Genomic DNA, 21,956 nt, shown 5'->3' on the forward strand with positions numbered 1-21,956 from the left:
ACCCATAACTTTGCAGCAAAATGAAAAAAGAAAACTTGAGAATACTGACATATAGTGGATGTTCAGTAAAGAAAACAGAGATCTCAGAGATGGGGTAACAGGACATGTTTCCAAAAGAAGGGGCAGAGGCAGAAGTGTCAGTCTGCACAGATCAAAAATTAACTGAAAGCCTTGTGGGTTGGACAGCCACTAGAAGAACAATGGAGTGAAGAAGACCAGAAAGTGATTGTTGAGTACAAAAATACTTGTGCTGTCAGTGTACGTTTGGTTTGGTTTTGGTTCTGAATGGTTGGCACGTGACCATGTTGGCAGGCAGGATGGCAGTGAAAAACGAGTGCTTAAAGAAGTGAGAGAGGAGGAAGGGAGTTCCCTGGTGGTCCAGTGGTTAGCACTCGGCTGCCATGGTCTAGGTTCAGTACCTGGTTGGGGAAATAAGATCTCCCAAGCCCCACAGCTTGGCCAAAAAAAATGAGAGAGGGGGAGAGGGAAAATCAAGCTGAGTTCTAGAGGAGATAGGAAGGTAGGGGATAGAGAACACAGGTGGACAGATGCCTTTTTAAAGGAATAAGGAACATCCCTCTCTCTAAGAGTGAATAGTAGCCCCTCGCTATCCATGGGGGATTGGTTCCAGGACCCGCTTGGATACCAAAGTCCAAGGATGCTCAAGACCCTTTTATAAAATGCTGTAGTATTTACTTATAACCTATACACAACCTCCTGTATACTTTAAATCATCTCTAGATTATCTCTAATACCTAATACAATGTAAATGGTATGTAAATAGTTGTAAATACAATGTAAGTGCTATGTAAATTGTTGCCAGTAAGCAGCAAATTCAAGTTTTGCTTTTTGGAACTTTCTGGAATTTTTTCCCCCACATATTTTCAGTCCTTTGTTGGTTGAATCGCTGATGTGGAACTGACCGATATGAATGGCCGACTGTACTACTCACTGATTTATAGCATCCACTTATTTCTGCATATTTTAATTTACATTATGTCTTATTTTCAGCCCTGCACTGTCTCTACTTACTTTGTTCTTTACTTCTGTCCAGTTGACTTAATTTCTCCTACTAAATGGCACCTCTTTCCAATTTTTATATATCAACTGTTTTCTTTTTTGTTTCTTTTGTATTACCAGAATATATTCTGGTTTTACTTTTTACCAGCAGATTACTTATTTTTCTCCAATAGAAAACTAATGACAAAAAAAGATGAGATGGTTTAATCTTATTCAGTTCTTCTCATATCCTTTATTAAAGGTACAAACTTAGTTATAAGATAAATAAGTACTAGGGTTATAATGTACAACGTAATGACTATAGCTAATACTGCTGTAGGATATATAGGAAGGCTGCTAAGAGATTAAATCCTAAAAGTTCTCATCACAAACAGAGACTTTTTTTTTTGGCTTTCTTATTGTATCTATATGAGATGATGGATGCTAAGTAAACTTACTGCAGAAATCATTTCACAATATATGTATGTAAAATCATTATGCTGTATACCTTAAATTTATACAGTGACATATGTATATGTATATATTGTATAAATACAACTTATGTATATTTATAGAGTTATATCTCTATAAATTTAGGGGTGGGGAATTCTCCCAAGGTGGAAGTATCTAACAAATGAAATAAAATGGAAGCACAAAACCAGAACAAATGTATAGTCTCAACACTATTCCCTAAAGAGCAACAAAGAGGGTGGAAATTATTTGGACAGCAGGAATAGGAGGGATGGAACTGTCACTGGAAGTTCCCCAACCAGTTAAAATTGTCATTTTTAATTTAAACACATCTCAAGTACTTATGGCTTCCTTGTGAACATCAGGAGTTATTCCTTAAATAGCTGGTGCTGTTTTTGAAACTTCAGTGTGTTTCCTTCCTGGAGATAAACTTCTAACAAAAACTTCTTCCTTTCTTCTAAAGATAATATCAAACGTTTTCTGGGTACTATTCTAAGTGGAAAGCCGACTATTGAGTCTATATTTAGATATATTTAGAAAAGGGAGGGGGGGGAACCAAGATTCAAACAGCTGCTTTAGTGGATCAGCACTATCACATAGGCTTTTAAAATATTTCTATAACTCAACTTTCATCTAATTTATATCAGTACAGAAATTTATGACCTTTTAGCACCTGTTTTGAGTTCTTGATTTGTTCTGTGAAGCATATTCCCTGAACTCCTGTGGCATTTCCTGATGATTTCTCATAATTTAGCAATTTATGTACTCTTATATTGTTTACTGTAATGTATATTCTTGAAGAGTCTGGATTGGTGCATAGTTCTTTGTCACCCTTTTTTATTAATTGTACTTGACTAAGAGAAACAGAGACCCCAAATCAGTGGCTTTATTAAACAGTTCAGGTTTTATTTTTTTATTGTAACGAGAAGTCCAAAAAATAGGCAGTTGCTGGTGTTAATTAGAGGGTACAAGGATATGAAGAGGTCTTTGAAATGTCCTTGGCTTTTCTCATGGTCACAAGATGGCTGTTGTAGTCCTGGCCAACATCTCCATCTTCCAGGCAGCAGAAAGGAGGAGGCAGGGAGGAGAATACTTATTTAATAAGCAAAACTTTCTTCTTGCATGTCACTGGAGGGAACAGTATCGTACGGTCATCCTAACTGTAAGTGAAGATGAGGAATTTTTTTTTTTTTTTGATTGAGCAACTTGCCACCCTCTGACAAAATTGAGATTCTATTAGTAAGAAGAAGAGGAGGGTGTGTATTAGGTAATTACCGGTCTACCATACCACAGCACAGTGCCCATTCTTTTTTCATATCATTGACTATTCAGTAAATATTCAATATTTAATCAAATGAAAACACCTGTATATAATATAATATTACCAGTGGTCAGTAGGCTGGTAGAAAAATAGAGCATTCCAACTATTCCAAGTATTTGGTAATACAGCAGTAGAGAATACAAATTCTGAATAGCTTTGATCTTCTGTCCACCCCAAGAGTAAAAATTTATTCATTCACACCTGAAATATCTAGATCTTAAACAACTCCTGCACATGACCACTGCCATCATACATGCTAATGAGATTTAGAAGCTAATCTCCCAAATATGTCACAACTAGCTTAAAAGCTAAAGTCCTAACAGTACTTCTAGAATGAATGAATATAAATGTCTTGAGAGAGAGATCAACAGAAGGCTTTGTGGAGTTCAAAGGAACAGGAGATGACATTGGGTAATGTTCGATGTATGTGGTGGTATTTGAGGGGTAGCAATCATGATTAGTCCAATTTGAATAAAATATATTGTCAAATAAGGAAAATACATTAAAATCTTAACTTTGGCAAAGAAAATATCCAAGGTTATCTTGAATCTCCAAATTTGGAAGTATGGAAATGTTTCTACCAGGCATATGACTTTGTCTTTTCAAAGCACATTTGTCATGTTTCCTGTGTGTTATCCTCAAGCAGCAAGTTAACCACATTTTCAACTTCAGTGAAAAGTGTGATCTCTTATCTAGTGAGGCATTTTTATATTAGCTATAATAGTTCCTGAAAAAGTTTTAGCTTTACAAAATTTTTTTTTGCTTATTCCTTTTGTTGTGAATTCATTTACATGACAGACAGCCACCCTTGAACCAGATACTAATATTTTTAATTTATTCAAGAATTTTGTTTTCTGGCTAAAAGCTGTCATATCCTTAGATCCTTTTACTTTCTTCATTTAACAAGCTCCCCCCCCACCCTACCCCACCCCATGATTCTGAGGCTTGCAAAAGTTTGAGAACCATTGAAGTAAACAATTCAAATACTTGCCTTCAGCAAAATTACAAATTTTACAAGTCACAAGACTTCCAAGTCTTGTGCTCACAAATAGTGAAAATTGGGGCTGCCAGAAATTACTGTGTGAAGAAGAGAAAGCAGAGTGATGAGGATGTAGAAAAATGGGCACTTTCATTTACTCTGGAGGTGGTATACATTGGTTAAATAAATAACAGTGCATGGTTAAATTATGGTGCATTTGTATAATAAAATATTGTGCAGCTTTGGAAACAAAAAAGTAAATCTGCATGAGTTGACATTTTAAAAAGCTCAAACGAGTTGGCCAAGAGGCACATGAAAAGCTGCTCAACATCACTAATTATTAGAGAAATGCAAATCAAAACTACAATGAGGTATCACCTCGCACCAGTTAGAACAGGCATCATCAGAAAATCTACAAACAACAAATGCTGGAGAGGAAGTGGAGAAAAGGGAACCCTCTTGTGCTGTTGGTAGGAATGTAAATTGATACAGCCACTATGAAGAACAGTATGGACTCCTTAAAAAACTAAAAATAGAATTACCATATTACCCAGCAATCCCACTACTGGGCATATACCCAGAGAAAACCATAATTCAAAAAGACACATGCACCCCAATGTTCATTGCAGCACTATTTACAATAGCCAGGTCATGGAAGCAACCTAAATGCCCATCAACAGACAAATAGATAAAGAAGATGTGGTGCATATATACAGTGGAATATTACTCAGCCATAAAAAGGAACGAAATTGGGTCATTTGTAGAGACATGGGTTGATCTAGAGATTGTCATACCGAGTGAAGGAAGTCAGAGAAAAACAAATATTGTATATTAATGCATATATGTGGAATCTAGAAAAATGGTACAGATGAACCAGTTTGCAGGGCAGAAATAGAGACACAGATGTAGAGAACAAACGTATGGACACCAAGGGGGGAAAGCGGTTGGGGGGTGGTGGTGGTGGTGTGATGAATTGGGCGATTGGGACTGACGTGTATATACTGATGTGTATAAAATGGATGACTAATAAGAACCTGCTGTATAAAAACTAAATAAATAAAATAAAATTTTAAAAAAACAGAAGCTCAAATGAGGGGGAAAATAGCAAGTTGGAAGACAGTTGTGGTTCCAAAAGAGATACATGTATATGCTTGTTATTGGAAATTCTTGAAAAACTATATTAGAAGCTGTTTATAGTTGTTGCTGGTGAGAGTCAAACTTGGGAGAATGAGACTGTGGAGGAAGCCTTCAACTTTTTCATCCTTTAACGTTTCATACTGTTTGAAAGAACATGAGCATGTATTTTATATATTTTTAAAAACTGGTTAGTTAAAAGAAATAACATTATAAAAAGTGTGTTGGGACCACATTGTAGAAGCATCTTTATTATCAGGTGTTTGTAATTAATTTGCTAAAGAGCCTTTGAGTTTGTTTTTCTAAAATAAATAAGATCTGGAATGCATTTTAGTATGAATAACCTGGTAGCTGAGGTACACTGAATTAGCATTACTAGGACCAGGAGGAGAGAAGTATAGGGGAGGAGAAAATAATTTTCCCTCCACCTTTCTAAATTCTCCACTGGGGACCCCATAACAAGACAAACTAACAAGAGAAAAACAAACGGAAGTTCATTAACCTGTACACATGGGCGATACCAGGGGAAAATGAGTAACTTCTGGATGCCTTAGAATTATACCATCTAAAGCTAAAGACAAAAGAACTGTGTGGGAGCCTGTTAAGAGTTGCGACAGAAGAGGAGTATGGCAAGCCTGACCTAGGGTTGATACACAAATTTAAGTGCATTCTCCATTAATATGTTTCTTGTGCTTTACTCATCTTCTCTTCCTGGTACAAAGGGAGACACACAAATGGAGATGTCCTTCATAAATGTAAATTTCCATTACAAAAAGGTAATTTCTACTCTGTTTTCAGAGCTTCTCTTGTGTCTGCTGTTTCTTTGAGATAATCATCTCGAAATAATCTTTATGCCAAAGAGGTACACCTTGGGGTGGCAAACCTGCCACTCTGGATGAGCAGGAATTAAAATAAGCCTGAAGTAAAGAGAATGACTATGCTCTCTAGACTGCTGTGGGAGCAGTTCAAAGAGGAGGACAGAAAGAGGATTGCAGAGGTGAAATCTACAGGATTTGAAAGGGAGCAGAATTTGTAACTCCAAAATATGCCTCCGTGGCATTAAGGATTATTTTAGGCTGATTATTTTTTAAAAAAAAACAGCTGACACAAGAGAAACTCTGAAAAGCAAGTTACCCTTTGATAAGAACAATTTACACTTATAAGGGAAATCTCCATTTGTAGGGGTGTCTACCTCTCTCTGTCAGAAAGAGGGCAACAACTGAATATATATATATTATATAAGACCTCTTAAAGGTCTTAACTCCACGTGACAACCGTACCCTTATTTACTGAGCTTTGCCTGAAAACCTGGCTTTCCCCTGCCCAGCATCTTTTGTCTTTAGCTAGAGATGGTATTTAAGGCGATGGCTTGGGCCATTTTGAGAGTTAACTCAGTTTTCCTGCGTATCTCTCATGTATACAGGAAGTATACTGTATATGTTATTCAACTTGTTTTTCTCAATCTGTCTTTTATTACAGCAGAGTCTCAGCCAGGAACCTAGAAGGATAGAGGGAAAATCACTTTCCCTCCCTCACAGATTTTATAATTTTGCCAAGTGTTTTGGGTTATCCTTAATTTTTCACAGCAGTTTGAATGTTCCCTATAATTTATGTTAAATCATTTCCATATATTCCTATTTTACTTGTTTTTAAAATAATTATTAAATTAATAATTATTAATATTAATAATTATTATTAAATTAATAAGCATACAGAGGGACTTCCCTGGTGGTGCAGTGGTTAAGAATCCTCCTGCCAATTTAGGGGACACGGGTTCGAGCCCTGGTCCAGGAAGATCCCACATGCCATGGAGCAGCTAAGCCCGTGTGCCACAACTATTGAGCCTGCGCGCCACAACTATTGAGCCTGCGCACCACAACTACTGAAGCCCATGTGCCTAGAGCCCGTGCTCCGCCACAAGGGAAGCCACTGCAAGGAGAAGCCCACGCACCGCAACGAAGAGTAGCCCCCGCTCGCCGCAACTAGAGAAAACCTGCGCACAGCAACAAAGACCCAACACAGCCAAAAATAAATAAATAAATATATTAAAAAAAATACAGAGAATCTGAAATCCTATTTTAATCTTTATTCTTCTTTTAATTATAGGTTGTAATTTATATCTTCATGTAATAACTAATTTGAAATCTAATGTCATGAACCTTTCCTGATAGGTTTTCACCCTTTAAAAAAACAGCCATCAGGGAAATTATACAATCCTGTTTTTCTGTCAGCAGGTGGCAGACTTCTCCCTCTGCTATGGCACGGTGCTACATTTCTAAACTATTTACCTTCCTTATTAATGCACTTTTATGTTTACCATCTATTTCTTAAACCTGAAGGGGAGCAGAATATGCCACCCCGAAATGTGCCATTTTGGCATGTGGATTATTTGGTGCTGAAGGCAGTCAAGACTCAGCAGACTCAGGAAAGGCTTTTTGCCTCCTCCTGAACTGCCTAAAAATTTAGAAAGGGGTCCTGTACCAGGAAGAGAGCTATTACCAGAGATCACATTTTTCATCTGAGAGACTTATCTGCATAGCAGGACAAATATTTGTTTACCAAACGTTTGCTCTTCCCCTCTTCTGTGAATTGCCTTCCTCCCCTTTAAAGCCCCAGACTCCTACCTCTTTCTCCTTAGCTCAGTATGGTATGTAAGCCTCAATTGCCTGGCTGTCTTTGGGTCTCATATCTTCGTGGGAGCTCTTGTAGGTATGAAGAAATTTTTTTCTGTTAATCTGTCTTTTTAGTACGGGGGATCTCAGGCAAGAATCTAGAAGGATAGAGAGAAAATTTTTTTCCTCTCCTAAAAACCATTAACCTATGAAATTTAAACCAAGTATGACAGTATTCTGCCATTATAGATGTAAATGCCATTTGTCTACTTTTTTTCAACATATGTTCTTCATTTTCAAGGTGCTAATAGATTACAAAGTTGTTTAGCAGTTGATTGGAGGGTTACTTAATTTGTTTGGCAAGTTCCTGCTTATAATTAGGTGGAAGTAGACGGTCAGAGGTTTAACATGATGTGGGTTCCTGCAACATCCTTCCTGCCTCTGTTGTATCTCCTCTGAAGCCCTGTCGTGGCACAGCCCTTTCATTTACCTTACCTCAAATGTCCCACTCAGAGTCTGGGTTCCGAATACACCATCAAAAAAATCATCATGTTATTATACAGTCAGTCTTCCCCCATGAACAGTTTGTCAGTTTATCTTGATTTCTCTGTCAGTCACACCATTAGCGTTCTAGCGTTCTCGCGTTCTCATTCTCTAAGGGAATGAGACACTTTGATAGAGGGAGATAGGAAAAGTTTGAGAACCTAACCTAGCTTTAAAGCATAGTGAAATGTTACAAAAAAGAAACCCACTGAAGTTCCCTAAGATAAAAGGGGGCTACACTGCATTAGAACTAGAAAACAATTAGAAACAGATTTGCATTTGGGTTAATTTGGCACTGCCTTGTTATCTTGTAACCAGGGAAAAGGAACTAAAACATTGAGGTATCTACTTATGTCCAAGTGTGCCCTGCATGCTTACCTAATTTAATCATTAAAACACAGTACAGCTGGTAGTTATTGTAATTTTCTATCAACTTGCTTAGGAACTTAGCTAATAAATAGCAGAGCCAGCATTCAGTCTGATTATAGCTCTCTCTGAAGCTTTTGAGTAAAGCATGCTTCCAGTTGGGAATGAGAATTACTTCTTTAGTAAGGTGTTGTGTTGCTGATATTTAAAAATTTTGTCTTTCTAAGCTAATTAAATAATTTATTCTATTTTGTCTTTTGTGCACAACTGTGTACCATGCATGATATTGTCATGTGTTCCTAGTTTTGGCAGGAGAAGGAACTCGATATCTACTGATCCATAATTATTGTTCTGTTTTTCTCTGCATAATATAAATATTGTGGTTTATCTAGTAAAGATACACAGTATTTTCTTTCTTTAACAAGTTATGTTAATCTGTGATCTGACCACTAGACAATCTTGTAAGGGAATGGGGTCGTGTAATAGATGTTTGAGTTTAGTAGTTGGTAAATCCTTGGTTCAGATCTCAGCACTGCCACATTCTAATGGTTTAGCCCTGGACAAATTTCACTTTTGTAAGCCTTAGTTTCCAGTTCTCTAGAGTGGAGAAGATTCACCTAAAAACTCTCCTGCCCCCTGTTTCCTTCAGGGTATCATATTAGAATATGTTCTGTTTTTGTGTTTTTATTTTTCATTTCACTTGTTTTAAATAATTACACTTTGGGAGAATTCCAACAGTATACTATTCTAATATCCACCTGGGTTATTAAGATTAAAAAAGAAATTATATACATTCAGTGTATATAATAAACAAAGCTATTCTTTTCCCAACTTTATTTTAGACATGATGTTCTCATATAGTATATTATTCATTTTAAGTAATACATTTAAAAATGATCTCTAAACAGTATTCCATTTGAGACCTCAGATTTGGAGATAAAAACTGAATGACTAGTTTTATCATATATCTTTCTTAAAGTTAAAAAGAGAATGAGAAATGTCCAGCATTATGCCAAATTCTGAGCAACAGTTTTTAACCTGAGTACCTAGCACTCTAGAAAACAGTACCCAGCCCAATCCCTGCATGCCTGCTGTCATAATTGTAGATGGTTCAGCTGACCTGGGTAGCACACTTGGAGGCTTGGCATATATCATTTACAATTACTGAGATTTAATTTCACTAAAATTGTATGAGAAACATGAGTTATTGTAAAGGATAAAGCTGTATCTGTTTGACTCACTTTTGAGTCCCCTCTAGTATACTTAGAACAAGCACAGATCATGTGATTCATTATATATTTCAAAATTAACTCACGGGGTCCACAGGTGTGGATTTCCAATCATTTGATTTAGCTTTAGGGGAGTTTTGATGATTAAGGACTCATGAGTACCTGAATTAAGATCCAGCTTTTTACAAGGAATTTCTCCATTTTTAATTATTTACCTATCTTAAACTTAATTTTCCCTTTGATTCTTTCTCTTTTTATTTCTGGTATAGTATATGCTGATATAAAATTAGAAAATCTAGATAAGCAAAAAAAAGTAATCTGCAATTTTCACCACCTAAAAAACCCCATATTTTAGTAAATGTACTCCTTTCTCCTTCTGTACGTATAACTATTAAGTATCATTTTTCCCAAAATGAGACCATACTATAACATTGTTTTTAACTTGTTAAAACAATGTTTAACTTGTTAATTTATTTCTTAATAATAAACTTATACTTAATGACTATATTGTCTTTGCTATTATATCATATACGGATATCATTAATTATTTAGCAAGTTCTTCATTGGTGAACATTTAGATTGCTTTTCACTTTCTGTTATGATAAATAATGGATCAGTGAACATTCTTGTAGCATCTGTGCGTGTCCATGATTGTTTAAATGGAATTGCTTGATCAAAGCCTTTTGAATGTGCTGCCAGAGGTTACCCTCTGAAAAGGTTGTACCAATTTATATTTTCACCAACAGTATATTTAAGTACCTAATTCTGTATTTTCCTGGGAGTAGATATCTTTTTTTTTCCTGATCTTTGCCAAATGATAGCTTTTTAAAAAAGTATTAATATTTCTATTACTTTTGAAGTTGAACTTTTTAAAAACTTGGTCACTTATTTTCTTCTTTTCTGAACCATCTGAGTTCTTTTTCTTGATTTGCAAGGGCTTTTATAAAATGACTTTCAGCCATGAGAGTATGTTAGAAATATATTTTTCCAAGTTTTTTTGTTTCACTTCCATTTTTGAGTAGTCTAAATTGACCCTCCTTTTCAAACCTTTAAATGGCTCATTAAGCCAATGACTAATTCTTTAGAATGTTTTACTAACCTTGATTTGCACATGACTCATTTATACATTATGACTTCATTCGATAGCCGGAGTAGGAGGAGAATATAGCATTAAATAGTTTGTATAACTTACTCACTAGTTTACCCTCCCAGCCATAGAATGAGGAAGGCTAACTACAGAAAAAAATAGGAAGGCATTATGATTTTGCTCCAACAGATAATTTTCATTTTACCTTCATAAATATTACTTAATATATGCCATGTTCATTTCTTCTAAAGATGTAGTAGCATTATACACACTTTCACTTTCTTTTATTTTGGGACATGTAACTTTTAAAAAATAATCTTTGTTTTCTTCTAGGTATAAGATATTATTCATTATAGAAAATTGAGAAAGTACCAAAGAGTATGAAGAAGAAAATACAATCACCTGTGATCCTATCATTTCTCTTTGATAACTATTACTTGATCTTTGGAATATATTTGATTCAGTCATGTCAGATGATTATTATACTATTGAATTTAGTTTGTTACTGGGTTGTTGTTGTTTTTTTCTGCTTTATAACAAAGTGGATCAGCTATACATATACATATATCCCCATATCTCCTCCCTCTTGCATCTCCCTCCCACCCTTCCTATCCCACCCTGTCACTGGTTTATTATTTAAAACTTTTGTTATGTGTATTCATAAGTGAAATTAGGTATCTTTTCTCTTTTTGTCTCTTTCTGAGAGACATTTGTTTCAGGGTTTTGTACTAGTTAGTTCATAAATGGCATTGGGTAGTTAACTTCTTTTTATGTGTTATAGTTTATCTAGCATGGGAGCTGTTAAAGTTTGAAAGAGCTCACAAGTACAAAACCTGACCACAAAGCTTTTTGAAGGTCATTTTCTAATAAACTTATTTTTATGAGTTCTGTTCTAATGAGCACACATTCCATTGTTGGTTTTGGTTTGGTTTATTGAAGTATAATTGATTTACAATGTTGTGTTAGTTTCTTGTGTACAGCACAGTGATTCAGATATATTTATTTATGGATAGATAGATAAAGATATTCTTTTTCAGATTCTTTTCCATTATAGTTTATTACAAGATATTGAATATAGTTCCCTGTGCTATACAGTAGGACCTCGTTTATTTTATATGTAGTAGTTTGCTGATCCCAAACTTCTAATTTACTCCTCCCCCCCAAGCCCTTTCCCCTTTGGTAACCATAAATTTGGTTTCTGTGTCACACATTCCATTATAGAATGTACTATATGTTATCAAAACTTTTCTAAGATTAAATTAATTACTTTGGTTTACTATGTTGAGTTTATTAATATTCAGAGAGGTTTTGAAAGGGTTATATTTTGTGTTTTCTTCTACTTATATACTTTAAAAACTCAAGTTATCAACTGCTGATTATCATCCATATAATTTCAAATAATTCTTTGCTACAAGTTATTAGTTTATGAACTTGAATCTCAGTAATTTTCTTCATTGTTTTCTTACCTTATTACTTTTTAAATGAGTTTATTTAACATAGCAAGAAGAAGGGATAGTACGTTCTCTTTGTACTCTCCTTTTAGATATACTGGATATAACACATCAGTAATAAAAGCCACTAATAACATAAAACTTTTTTACCATTTTTATTATACCCATATCAAAATAGCAATCCTAAACAATACTGTTTCTTTTCAACATATAGAATGCCAACTTTATGATGTGGAAGGAGTCCAGAATTAAAACAAAAGTTTTTCTTCTTGTTGCATTTCAGGCACAGAAATCCAGATATAATAAAACAGGAACAATAATTTCAGTGCTAAGCATCTTGAAAGATCAGAACATAGTACATTTGAGAGTTAGGAAAGACTTCCTTCATTTATGGTACTGTCTTACATCAGATTTTCTTGAACTTGACTGACTTATTGCAACACAAATGTCATTTCCTCTAAAGGAGTTTACAGAATTTATTACTTTTTAAATAAGAAAGTAAAAAGATATAGACTGTGTTCAAGAACTTCATTTGAGTTTCTGAAAATTAAGTTATTCAATCCTAGATTTTTGCCTAGTTTTTTTTAATGTATACATATCAACAAAGATGTATTTTTTTAAATATATACATTTATTTTATTTATTTTTGGCTGCATTGGGTCTTTGGGCAAGCAGGGACTACTCTTTGTTGCAGTGCCCATGGGCCTTCCACTGCTGTGGCCTCTCTCGTTGCAGAGCTCCGGCTCTAGAGCACAGGCTCAGCGGTTGTGGCATGTGGGCTTAGTTGCTCCAAGGCATGCGGGATCCTCCCAGACCAGGGCTTGAACCTGTGTCCCCTGCATTGGCAGGCAGATTCCTAACCACTGCACCACCAGGGAAGCCCTGCATAGAGTTTTTAAGAAATGTATTGAGATTAGAACCATAGGTTTTCCTCAGTTTATATATATGTGTGTAAATTCATAAATGCAGCAATCAACTTTGCTAACAGTCACCTAATAGGATAAGTCTTTGGAATTATTTTAAATGAGAGAAAAACTTATGAGAAAATCTTTACTTGCTGTTCATTTCCCCAACATATAATAATTAATTGTTTTCATCTCTGTTTTTGCTCCTTAAACATTTTAAACCGTATTCATATAAACATTTATATCACCTTGTTTCAATTTTATTTTGAACAGTCACACTTTTAAAGTTAGTTGACTGTTGTCTTTTTCCGAGAAGTTTTGAGAGAAGTCAAATGCCTAGACAGGTGTTTTGTATGATTAAAAAAATGGTCTTTCTATTTACATCGTGCAACAATTAGCAGGAACAAATTTGGCAAGAGTCCTTATAGAGAGTATTACATCTCACCTCCTACTGAATTGTCTTCCTTTTATGACTTTATTGTTTGGTTTGGAATAACTTCCTAGAGTGTCAAGCAAGTTCAGAATGAAGTTTAAAAATACATTCCACAGAGAAATGGTAATTGGATTATGGTAAATTAACTGTGAGTTAGTAGTTAAATCATAGATTGGATTATTGAGAAATAACTACATACCACAGGTGTTATGTGGGATTATGAAATGATTTTTTTCATATATAACAATTAATATAATACCTTTATTCCCTTTACTCCCTGCCCAAAGATTAAAGGCAAAATCAATTAACAAGTTATTAAGATTTAAACTGATAGATTTTCTGTGGACTTTTTTGTTTTTTCATTATTTCAAAATTTTGAGAAACTTTTTTGATGGCAAAATATGAAGTGATCATTTTTAGCTTTTCAAGTTAATTGAAAATTGACGGTATCTAAAAGTTTTAACAAGTTACTCTGAAGTACAAATGAGTATCCCTTTCTCCGTTGATAAAGACAGGCAGTTTCAGTGTTATAAGGGGAGAAAAATCTGCCAAATATTTGAGTCCTGTATGATTCTTTGCTCTTGGCATATCAATTTCAGGTTTAGAGTTTGCATCAGGAGTGATATGAGTAATTTTTGTTTCTATGACAGTAAATAAAGAAACTCCAAGGCAACAAGGCCCAGTCATTGTGTCCAGAGATGAAAGTCCACTGTGCTGCTAAAGAGACGGCCTTTATGACTTCTTTTATTCCTGGATCCTTTATGTCTCCTCTCAAAAAAAAAAAAAAAAGAGGATCCTAGAGCTATTTGAAACAAAATTCATCATCTTTCATTCAGTACTTGTGTCCTTGTTCCTTTTCTGTGGCACAGTTTCAAAACATTACTCTTATCATACACATCTTTAGCCCTCTCATGTAAGTGTTATGTTTATAATATTGCTGATCAAGTAAGAAAAAAAGTCTTCCAGCTCATGTATGTAAGTAACAAGTGACTTCTCCCAGACATTAGATTCCTTACCTATAATGAAGGGGGAAGTATTATCTTTCTCTTAAGGTTTTACTGATTAGATTACACAGGCATACCTCGTTTTATTGCACTTTGCAGATATTGCATTTTTTTACAAATCGAAGGTTTGTGGCAAACATGCATCAAGCAAGCCTATCGGGACCATTTTTCCTACAGCATTTGCTCACTTCACGTCTCTTTGTCACATTTTGGTAATTCCCGCAATAGTTCAAGCTTTTTCATTGCTATCATATTTGTTATGGTGGTCTGTAATCAGTGTTCTTTAATGTTACTATTGCAAAAAGATTTTGACTTGCTGGAGGCTCAGGTGATCATTAGCACTTTTTAGTAATACATTATTTTTAAATTAAGGTATGCGCGTTTTTTTAAACATAGAGGGACACCCCATGAGACACACAATCCCACCCCCACCACATATACCCACCTACTAGATGGAATTGAAAGGCCGAAGAAGTCCCCTGTATGTGGTCAGGAAACAATGCTCATATTTCCTCTCTTCTCCACTCTCCTTAGAGTAGCTGGACAGAGCACTATCAAAGCCAAAGTCATCTATCCCTTAGAGACCAAGACATCCCTCTTGATAAGAAACTAGCCATCTTGGTTTTCATGCTGTAAAGTATTTTGTTTTGTTTTTAGGGTAAACTGGCTGAATTCCTTGCTTCTGTCTCTACTTTAGAAATATTGTTTAAAATAATCCATCCGTATGATGTTGACTGGTTCTGATTTTTTTCTTAAACTTTCTTTTCCGATTATGGACATGATCGGTTCTACTACTATATCATTTTTAACAAGCCATTTTTTCCCCAAGGAACTCATTTATTTTATGAAGCTCAGAAAATAAAAGTGGCCCCTTAATCCCATTACTGACACTGTCTTATGTATTCTACTTTAGACTTTCCTGTGCTTATATAAAGATTTCTCCCCCAAAATTGGACTCTTGCTATAGATACTCTCATAACTCTTTTCACTCAATAGTAGATCATGTATGTCTCAGTATTTATGTAAATATTAATCTCACAGAGCAGTACTGTATAGTGCTTTTTTTTTTTTTTTTGCGGTACGTGGGCCTCTCACTGTTGTGGCCTCTCCCGCTGCGGAGCACAGGCTCCGGACGCGCAGGGTCAGCGGCCATGGCTCACGGGCCCAGCCGCTCCACGGCATGTGGGATCTTCCCAGACCGGGGCACTAACCCGTGTCCCCTGCATCAGCAGGCAGACTCTCAACCACTGCGCCACCAGGGAAGCTCTGTATAGTGATTTATAGGCATGGATTCTGAAGTCACAGAGACCTGAATTTGAATCCATTTCTGCCACTTGCCAGCTACAAGCCTTAATTTATTCACCTTTAAAATGAGGATAATAACAGCACAAACCTTCTAGGGTTATGAAGATGAGATGAAATGAGATGAGGTATGTCAAGTGCTTAAAAGTATCTGGCACACAGTAAGCATACAGTAAATTTTAGCTATTTAGAATAATCATGTTTGAGAACTGTATCATTTTTTATGTGTTTACCCCAATTTATTCACCTCTCCAGTATTAATAAACATTTAGATACTGGGCATTTAGGCTGTTTACAGTTTCCCAGTATTATAAAGCAACCCTGCAATATACACCCTTGCAACTAAATCTTTGTGTACTGTCTTATTTCCTTAGGACATAAAATTGGTGTGCCAAAGGGAATGTATATTTCTAAAGCTTTTAGTAGTATTTCTAAATACCCCTCCAAAAAGGTTATGGAACTCTAACTCCAGCATTCTTTGTTGTTTTTGTTGAAGATGATTTATCTGGAGTCATGTTTCAAAGAGATATCTTTAAAATTCTTATCATTGCTAACCATATTAATATATTAAAGGACAGTTAAGTCGTCACATTCATGCATAATACAGAGGTGTTTTCAAAATGGATCACCTGGTTGCCCTTGAGCCTCCATTACTAGAATATAAAAGATTTTCCTCTAAGAGAAATGTTATGTTGGCAATCTTCTCATCTTATTAAGATAGCAATGCCAATTTTTAACATTTGGTAGGATACCAAGTTTGGTTAATTTGTTTGTGGCCTTTTTTAAAAGCTATTTTAAAATTTTTTGTGTTGTTTGTAATAGAGAATGCCACTTCACAAAGTTTGATTACTGAAATGTTCTGTGGGTTTGATTTCTCTTGAGCGTAGAAGAGAGAAGGCTGATATAAAAATTTATTTACGTAAGTGTAGCATAGCCATGTTTAGAAACATGTATAAACATGATAAAGCTTCCCAGAGCCCGTAGCATAACTTATGTATCAGGACCTGCCACATGGTATTAGCATATTTAATCCTACTACTCAGGTTGAAAACAAGACTGATTTTTCTTTAAAGGTTAAAAATATTTTTCTTCACAACAGTTTGCTTTCATTTCCAGCAGGAAGGGAACTGTTTTCAATTTTTTTAACCATAAAAATTAGTTTTCATTGTGTTCAGATTTTTTAGTAGATCTATGCATGGTCTTGTTGAAATTTACAGTGTAGGAAAATATGAAGAAAAACATAAAAGTCACTTTAAATCCCACTGCCCTGCAATAAAGACTGTTAACATCTTACTGACCACACTTTTATGCATCATGTTTTTTTCACATGTCTTAAATGAACTAATCTTTTTAAAACTGTGAAACATACATAACAAAGTTTACCGCTTTAACTGTTTTTGAGTGTACAGTTCGATGGCATTAAGTACATTGACATAGTTGTGAAACCACCAGCACCATCCATCTCCAGAACTCTTTTTATCTTCCAGACTGAAACTCTGTACACGTTGAGCAATAGCTCCCCGCTCTCCCCTCCTCCAGCCCCTGGCAACCACGACCTACTCTTTTTCACTTTGTATTGAAATATAATATTCATACAGAAAAGTACACATACTACAAGTACGCTGATAGCCAAAAAACACATGAGGAAGAGAGTGTTTCAAAGTGTTACTGTTGAGGTTCCTTTTTTCTTTGCAGAGCAAGTTGGCAGTGCTCTACTAGTACAGATTTACGTTCTCTTAACTGCCACATTATTTTATTTGATCATGTTCTGTAGACTGACTGGTGACTAACTCAGAGCTAGCAAGCCTGTCACCCAGAGCATAATAAAGCACTGTGTAGTGATGCGTCACAAGACTGTTTTTGCATAGAGCTTATTAGCCAAGGCTTTTGGAAACGCCCTCAGCTGCACCTTGTTCTATATTAGTACTCCTCAGACAGGAAGAATTTTCTTTTGCTGCGGTAGCTTGTCCGGTTACCTTCAGGGTAAGTGTGTACAGTTCGTGTAAAAATGAGTTTCTCTTGTTTAACTTTATCTGATTCTTATTTGATTCTGTATCTTTTGAAATTTTAAGCATTTAAGCATCCAAATTAAGGAAATAAAAACAGAATGATCCTGTATAATGTAAAACTTCTTTATAGTTTGCAAAGATATGAATATGTAAAACTTTGCAGTGTCGTGAGTCTCAGAAATTATAATTTGTAGGATCTAATTTTAAGAGCTTATTGTTTAAAAAAAAGAGCTTATTGTTTCACACATACATGTTAAAGAAAAGCAAAGTACCCTCAGAAATCTCTTTTCAAGGGGAAAAAAGATCCAATTTTGTTGTTCATTAGTTGTGTGACTCAGTTTTGCTGATAGCCACATGCTTTGTGTAGCTAGGGTTAGGAACTATTTATTATGGCTAATAATAAAGATAATTAATTTTTATTTTGTGCCCATAAGCCTTATCCAGGATATCTTGGAATGGGTTTATACTGGTATGTTTTATAAATTAATAAAAACTGGATTACTGTCTGTAAGGATTATAACACATTGTGTATTGAAAATTAAGATTCAAACATATATATCACCATAATAGCCTAGAATGTTGTAGTTAACTTAGATTTAAATACTTGAATTTACTTTATTTTTTATAGTTAGCTAATGCAGCAGACCATTTCGTAAAGTAGTTTACTTGGTTTTTATTGGCAGCCTATATCCAAGCCCTGCATCTTGGGATGCTGCTTACTACCTGTGCTGTTCTAGGACATATTCAAGGACAGAGGAACTCAGAGTACTCTAAGGGTGATCAGTATAAATTACCTACTTTCTATGTGCCTTGGTTTACTCACCTTGAAAAACACTATTAGCTATTACGTTAGTGGAGATGGGGAGGATAGATGAATAAATTCTAAGCTTTGAAATTGTGTATTTTCATAAGTATCTACAAAATTCTGACTGAGAAGCCACATTTTACTATTTAAGAAAATTGGTATAAATTGCCAATTTTTAAATAACTGGCCTTTGAAATCTATTTTCTTTTCTTCTACCACCTTCTCTTACCATCCCACCTTTTGCTATTCAGTTTCATTTTTGTTTTCTCTCTGTATCAAGAGAAAGTTTCATTTTCCAGTTTGTGTATTTTTTTTTCACTGCTGCCTTGAAAATCTAATTAGGGAGAATTCTTTAAATGCCCCCAAGAAATTGATTTTATAATGTTATACAAATGAGGAACTTATAGTTTGATTTTCCATGTGCTAATCACCCTAAAAAAGTGTCATTATTAAAAAGCCAAGCTTAGGACAAGTAATATATGTTGCTGAAGATGTGCAGTAAGATATTTAGGACTGTTGCTGATACACTGTCCATACTGTAGTAATGCATACCTTTTCTTACGTAAGTAGTATACAGTTTACCATTCAAAATTGCCTTAATTTATTGTGTAATTTAAATGTTTCTAAAAGTATCAAGCTTAAAGCAGAATCACAACTTTTTAAGCTAAGAATATCAATGAATTTAATCTTTTTTCACTTTCCCATAAGACAGTCAAGTGGGCCTTTAAAAGTATTCAATTTGCATTCAAATAGATACTTTAAAACTTGTATAAAGGCAAGTAAATTTTTTTCATGTAGATATAGAAATTTTCAGTCATTTTGATTTGTAAATAACTTCAAGGTGTAAAGAGAATCATCTCAATGAAATACCACGATAGCTAAAATCAGTTATCAAGTTTGTGCTATGCAAGTGAAGTTCTTCTTACCTCTTGCTTCAGTCTTTAGCTTGGTCCTACATGTTCCTTGTAATGAACACTGTTACAGTAGAGACCTTAACCTCACAGTGAAAGAACACAAAGTAATTATTTTCCAGTTTCCACATTTTCCAGTCCACATATAAAGGTTCCAAATACTTAAAACTTCAGAACTTTCTTAGTAGAGAGTTCATAGTTCAAGGGTAATATTTTCTATTTTTGAACATGTCTTCTACACTTGATGTGTTTTTTTCAGCAACTTTTCTCTTGAAGCATCTGCAACAGATGACTGCTGGCAAAGTAAGCCAGAAGTTTATATACCAAGTATAGGTTTACAAGCCTATTGGTTTAAAAATATCCTGCCCTAATTTTCAATGTCTTCCTTAGAATAGCGCCAGAATGCTGACATTTATACCTTAGTCTTTACACTTCTATAATGATAGTGATTTTTCTATTAGGACTGCAGTGTCACTTCATGTGAGATTATCTTTGAGTAAGGATAAATTCTGGTCAGATTGCCAGTGAGGATTAGGAAGAATGAAATATCGTCATTGAAATTTGCAGAGTATCTAGTAAACTATTAGGTTTACTTATTAAAAATAACGTCCTAAAGTTGGCCATTAGCAGATTTCTGATCACTCTTTGTTTTCTTTTGTATAAATAAAATAATGAAGAGACCATGAGAAAGATAATTAACTCCTTTACCTACTAACACTGGCTTTTTTTTTTTTCCTTCTTCTTTCCTTTTCTACTAAACATGAATGAATGCTCCACAAAGAGCCATACTTGGGGGCAGAGAGTGGAGAGGAATTGGGCTACTTGGCTATGTGTAACAAAAGACTTTAGATTCCCAGATATTAAAACGTATTCTTCACCACTTGAATTGTTTTCCTTCGAGCTTTTCAAGTGTTTCAGAGTATGTGATATTTTTGTAAACTCCACTGTACTTTTTCACATCCTCCTTCCTTTTTTTCAAGCTAATAAAATGGTTTTATTTAAATAGTGCCTTCTGAGAAATCTAGAAATCCTTTTCAGATATTAAATATTGAAGAAAAGCCATAAGCATTTAATATTTTACTCTTTGGATTCTATAAATGAAGAAACAGACTTGCCAGGCAGTTTTGATGACAGTATTTTTCAGATGTGAAAAAATGGAGGTATCTTACTATTTGGAAATACTGTTTATTCAAATCTAAGATACCATCAGTTATAAGATCATCAACTTAACTAACAGCCTTTCTGAGAGGGGTGGGAAATACTTTTTTAAGTAAGATATTTCCCAATTTTATATATGTAATTTAAGTGGAAGGGGGGATGGATTTTAGAATTTGAGAATTTTTTTTTATGTCTGCTACACACATTTTAATTATAAAGAACACAAATCTAATGTTCAACTTCTATTACTAGAGTTTAAGAAAAAGTCAGTTTTTCCCTCTCAACTAACTTACCCTTTTTAAACAGTACTTTTATTATAAAATTTTGCTTACCTGGAATAAAGTAAAAGTAAAGTCATTGGGCTTCCCTGGTGGCGCAGTGGTTGAGAGTCCGCCTGCCGATGCAGGGGACACGGGTTCGTGCCCTAGTCCGGGAAGATCCCACATGCCGCGGAGCGGCTAGGCCCGTGAGCCATGGCCGCTGAACCTGCGCGTCCGGAGCCTGTGCTCCGCAGCGGGAGAGGCCACAACAGGGAGAGGCCCGCGTACCGCAAAAAAAAAAAAAAAAAAAAAGTCAAGTCATTGAGGAACAAAAATAAATAATTTTCCCTAAGATTTATACTGCAAAAATGAAACTTAGTATAATGATAGGGTATTTTTAAAACTTTTGGTTTAACAAATAGATGCATATAAATTTCACCCAAAACCCTTAAATGATCATTCAATTACATACCTATTTTGTGCCAGACACTATGCTAGATTCAAACACAAGTCAGATCTTAGTCACATCATTTCACAAAATTAAAGATTTTAAAATGAGAAAATTGAAGAATAAATTTGACTTGTGTGGATTATGCTTCTCCTTACATTCTTATTCAGTAATAATAATGCATAATTTTCCCACAAACTTCACCCTTACATGTAGAGATGTTGATAAAGTGTTCTTGCAATAAAGCATTTTCTTGCAAATATACACTTCACTTTAATTCTATTCAAATCTTATTAACACCATATAAATTCTTATAGGAGAGCTGCAACTTCTCCATACACAATTTTAACCCAAAACTTTGTGAGATAGAGTAAAATCTTTGCTGAGCTTCTTAGGAAAGAAAAAAAAAAATGCCTTCAGTAACTCGGTATTTCAGTCAAACCAAAAGCACCTTCCGGGTATGTCATTAACATAAAGAAAGAGACTAAAATGTATGTATGTCACTTGTACTTTTTTTCTCTCTCTTTCA

General features: G+C 34.9%; 1 protein-coding gene and 1 long non-coding RNA gene across 5 annotated transcripts in view; one reads left to right on the forward strand and one right to left on the reverse strand.

The window, feature by feature from the left end:
• The window catches only part of NT5C3A (5'-nucleotidase, cytosolic IIIA), a 40,884-nt gene that overhangs the window by 3,254 nt on the left and 15,674 nt on the right, over window positions 1–21,956 (forward strand). The window contains exon 1 of one of the 4 annotated variants that reach the window (XM_027102250.1): window positions 17,525–17,819. The exons of the other annotated variants lie outside the window; for them this stretch is intronic. The gene's annotated coding sequence lies outside the window, so the exon portion shown is untranslated. Of the gene's footprint in view, window positions 1–17,524; window positions 17,820–21,956 lie in introns of those variants that run through there. 4 annotated transcript variants of the gene reach the window in all.
• Window positions 1,527–21,088, reverse strand: LOC113618254 (uncharacterized). Its single transcript, XR_003431944.1, has 3 exons — window positions 21,052–21,088; window positions 19,577–19,647; window positions 1,527–2,523 (listed from the first exon to the last, which is right to left on the reverse strand). It is a non-coding gene; the product is annotated as an uncharacterized LOC113618254 (long non-coding RNA).

Source organism: Aethalodelphis obliquidens, unplaced genomic scaffold (assembly GCF_003676395.1).
Source record: "Aethalodelphis obliquidens isolate GAN/ISIS:26980383/991018 unplaced genomic scaffold, ASM367639v1 scaffold5, whole genome shotgun sequence".
Lineage (NCBI taxonomy): Eukaryota > Metazoa > Chordata > Mammalia > Artiodactyla > Delphinidae > Aethalodelphis > Aethalodelphis obliquidens.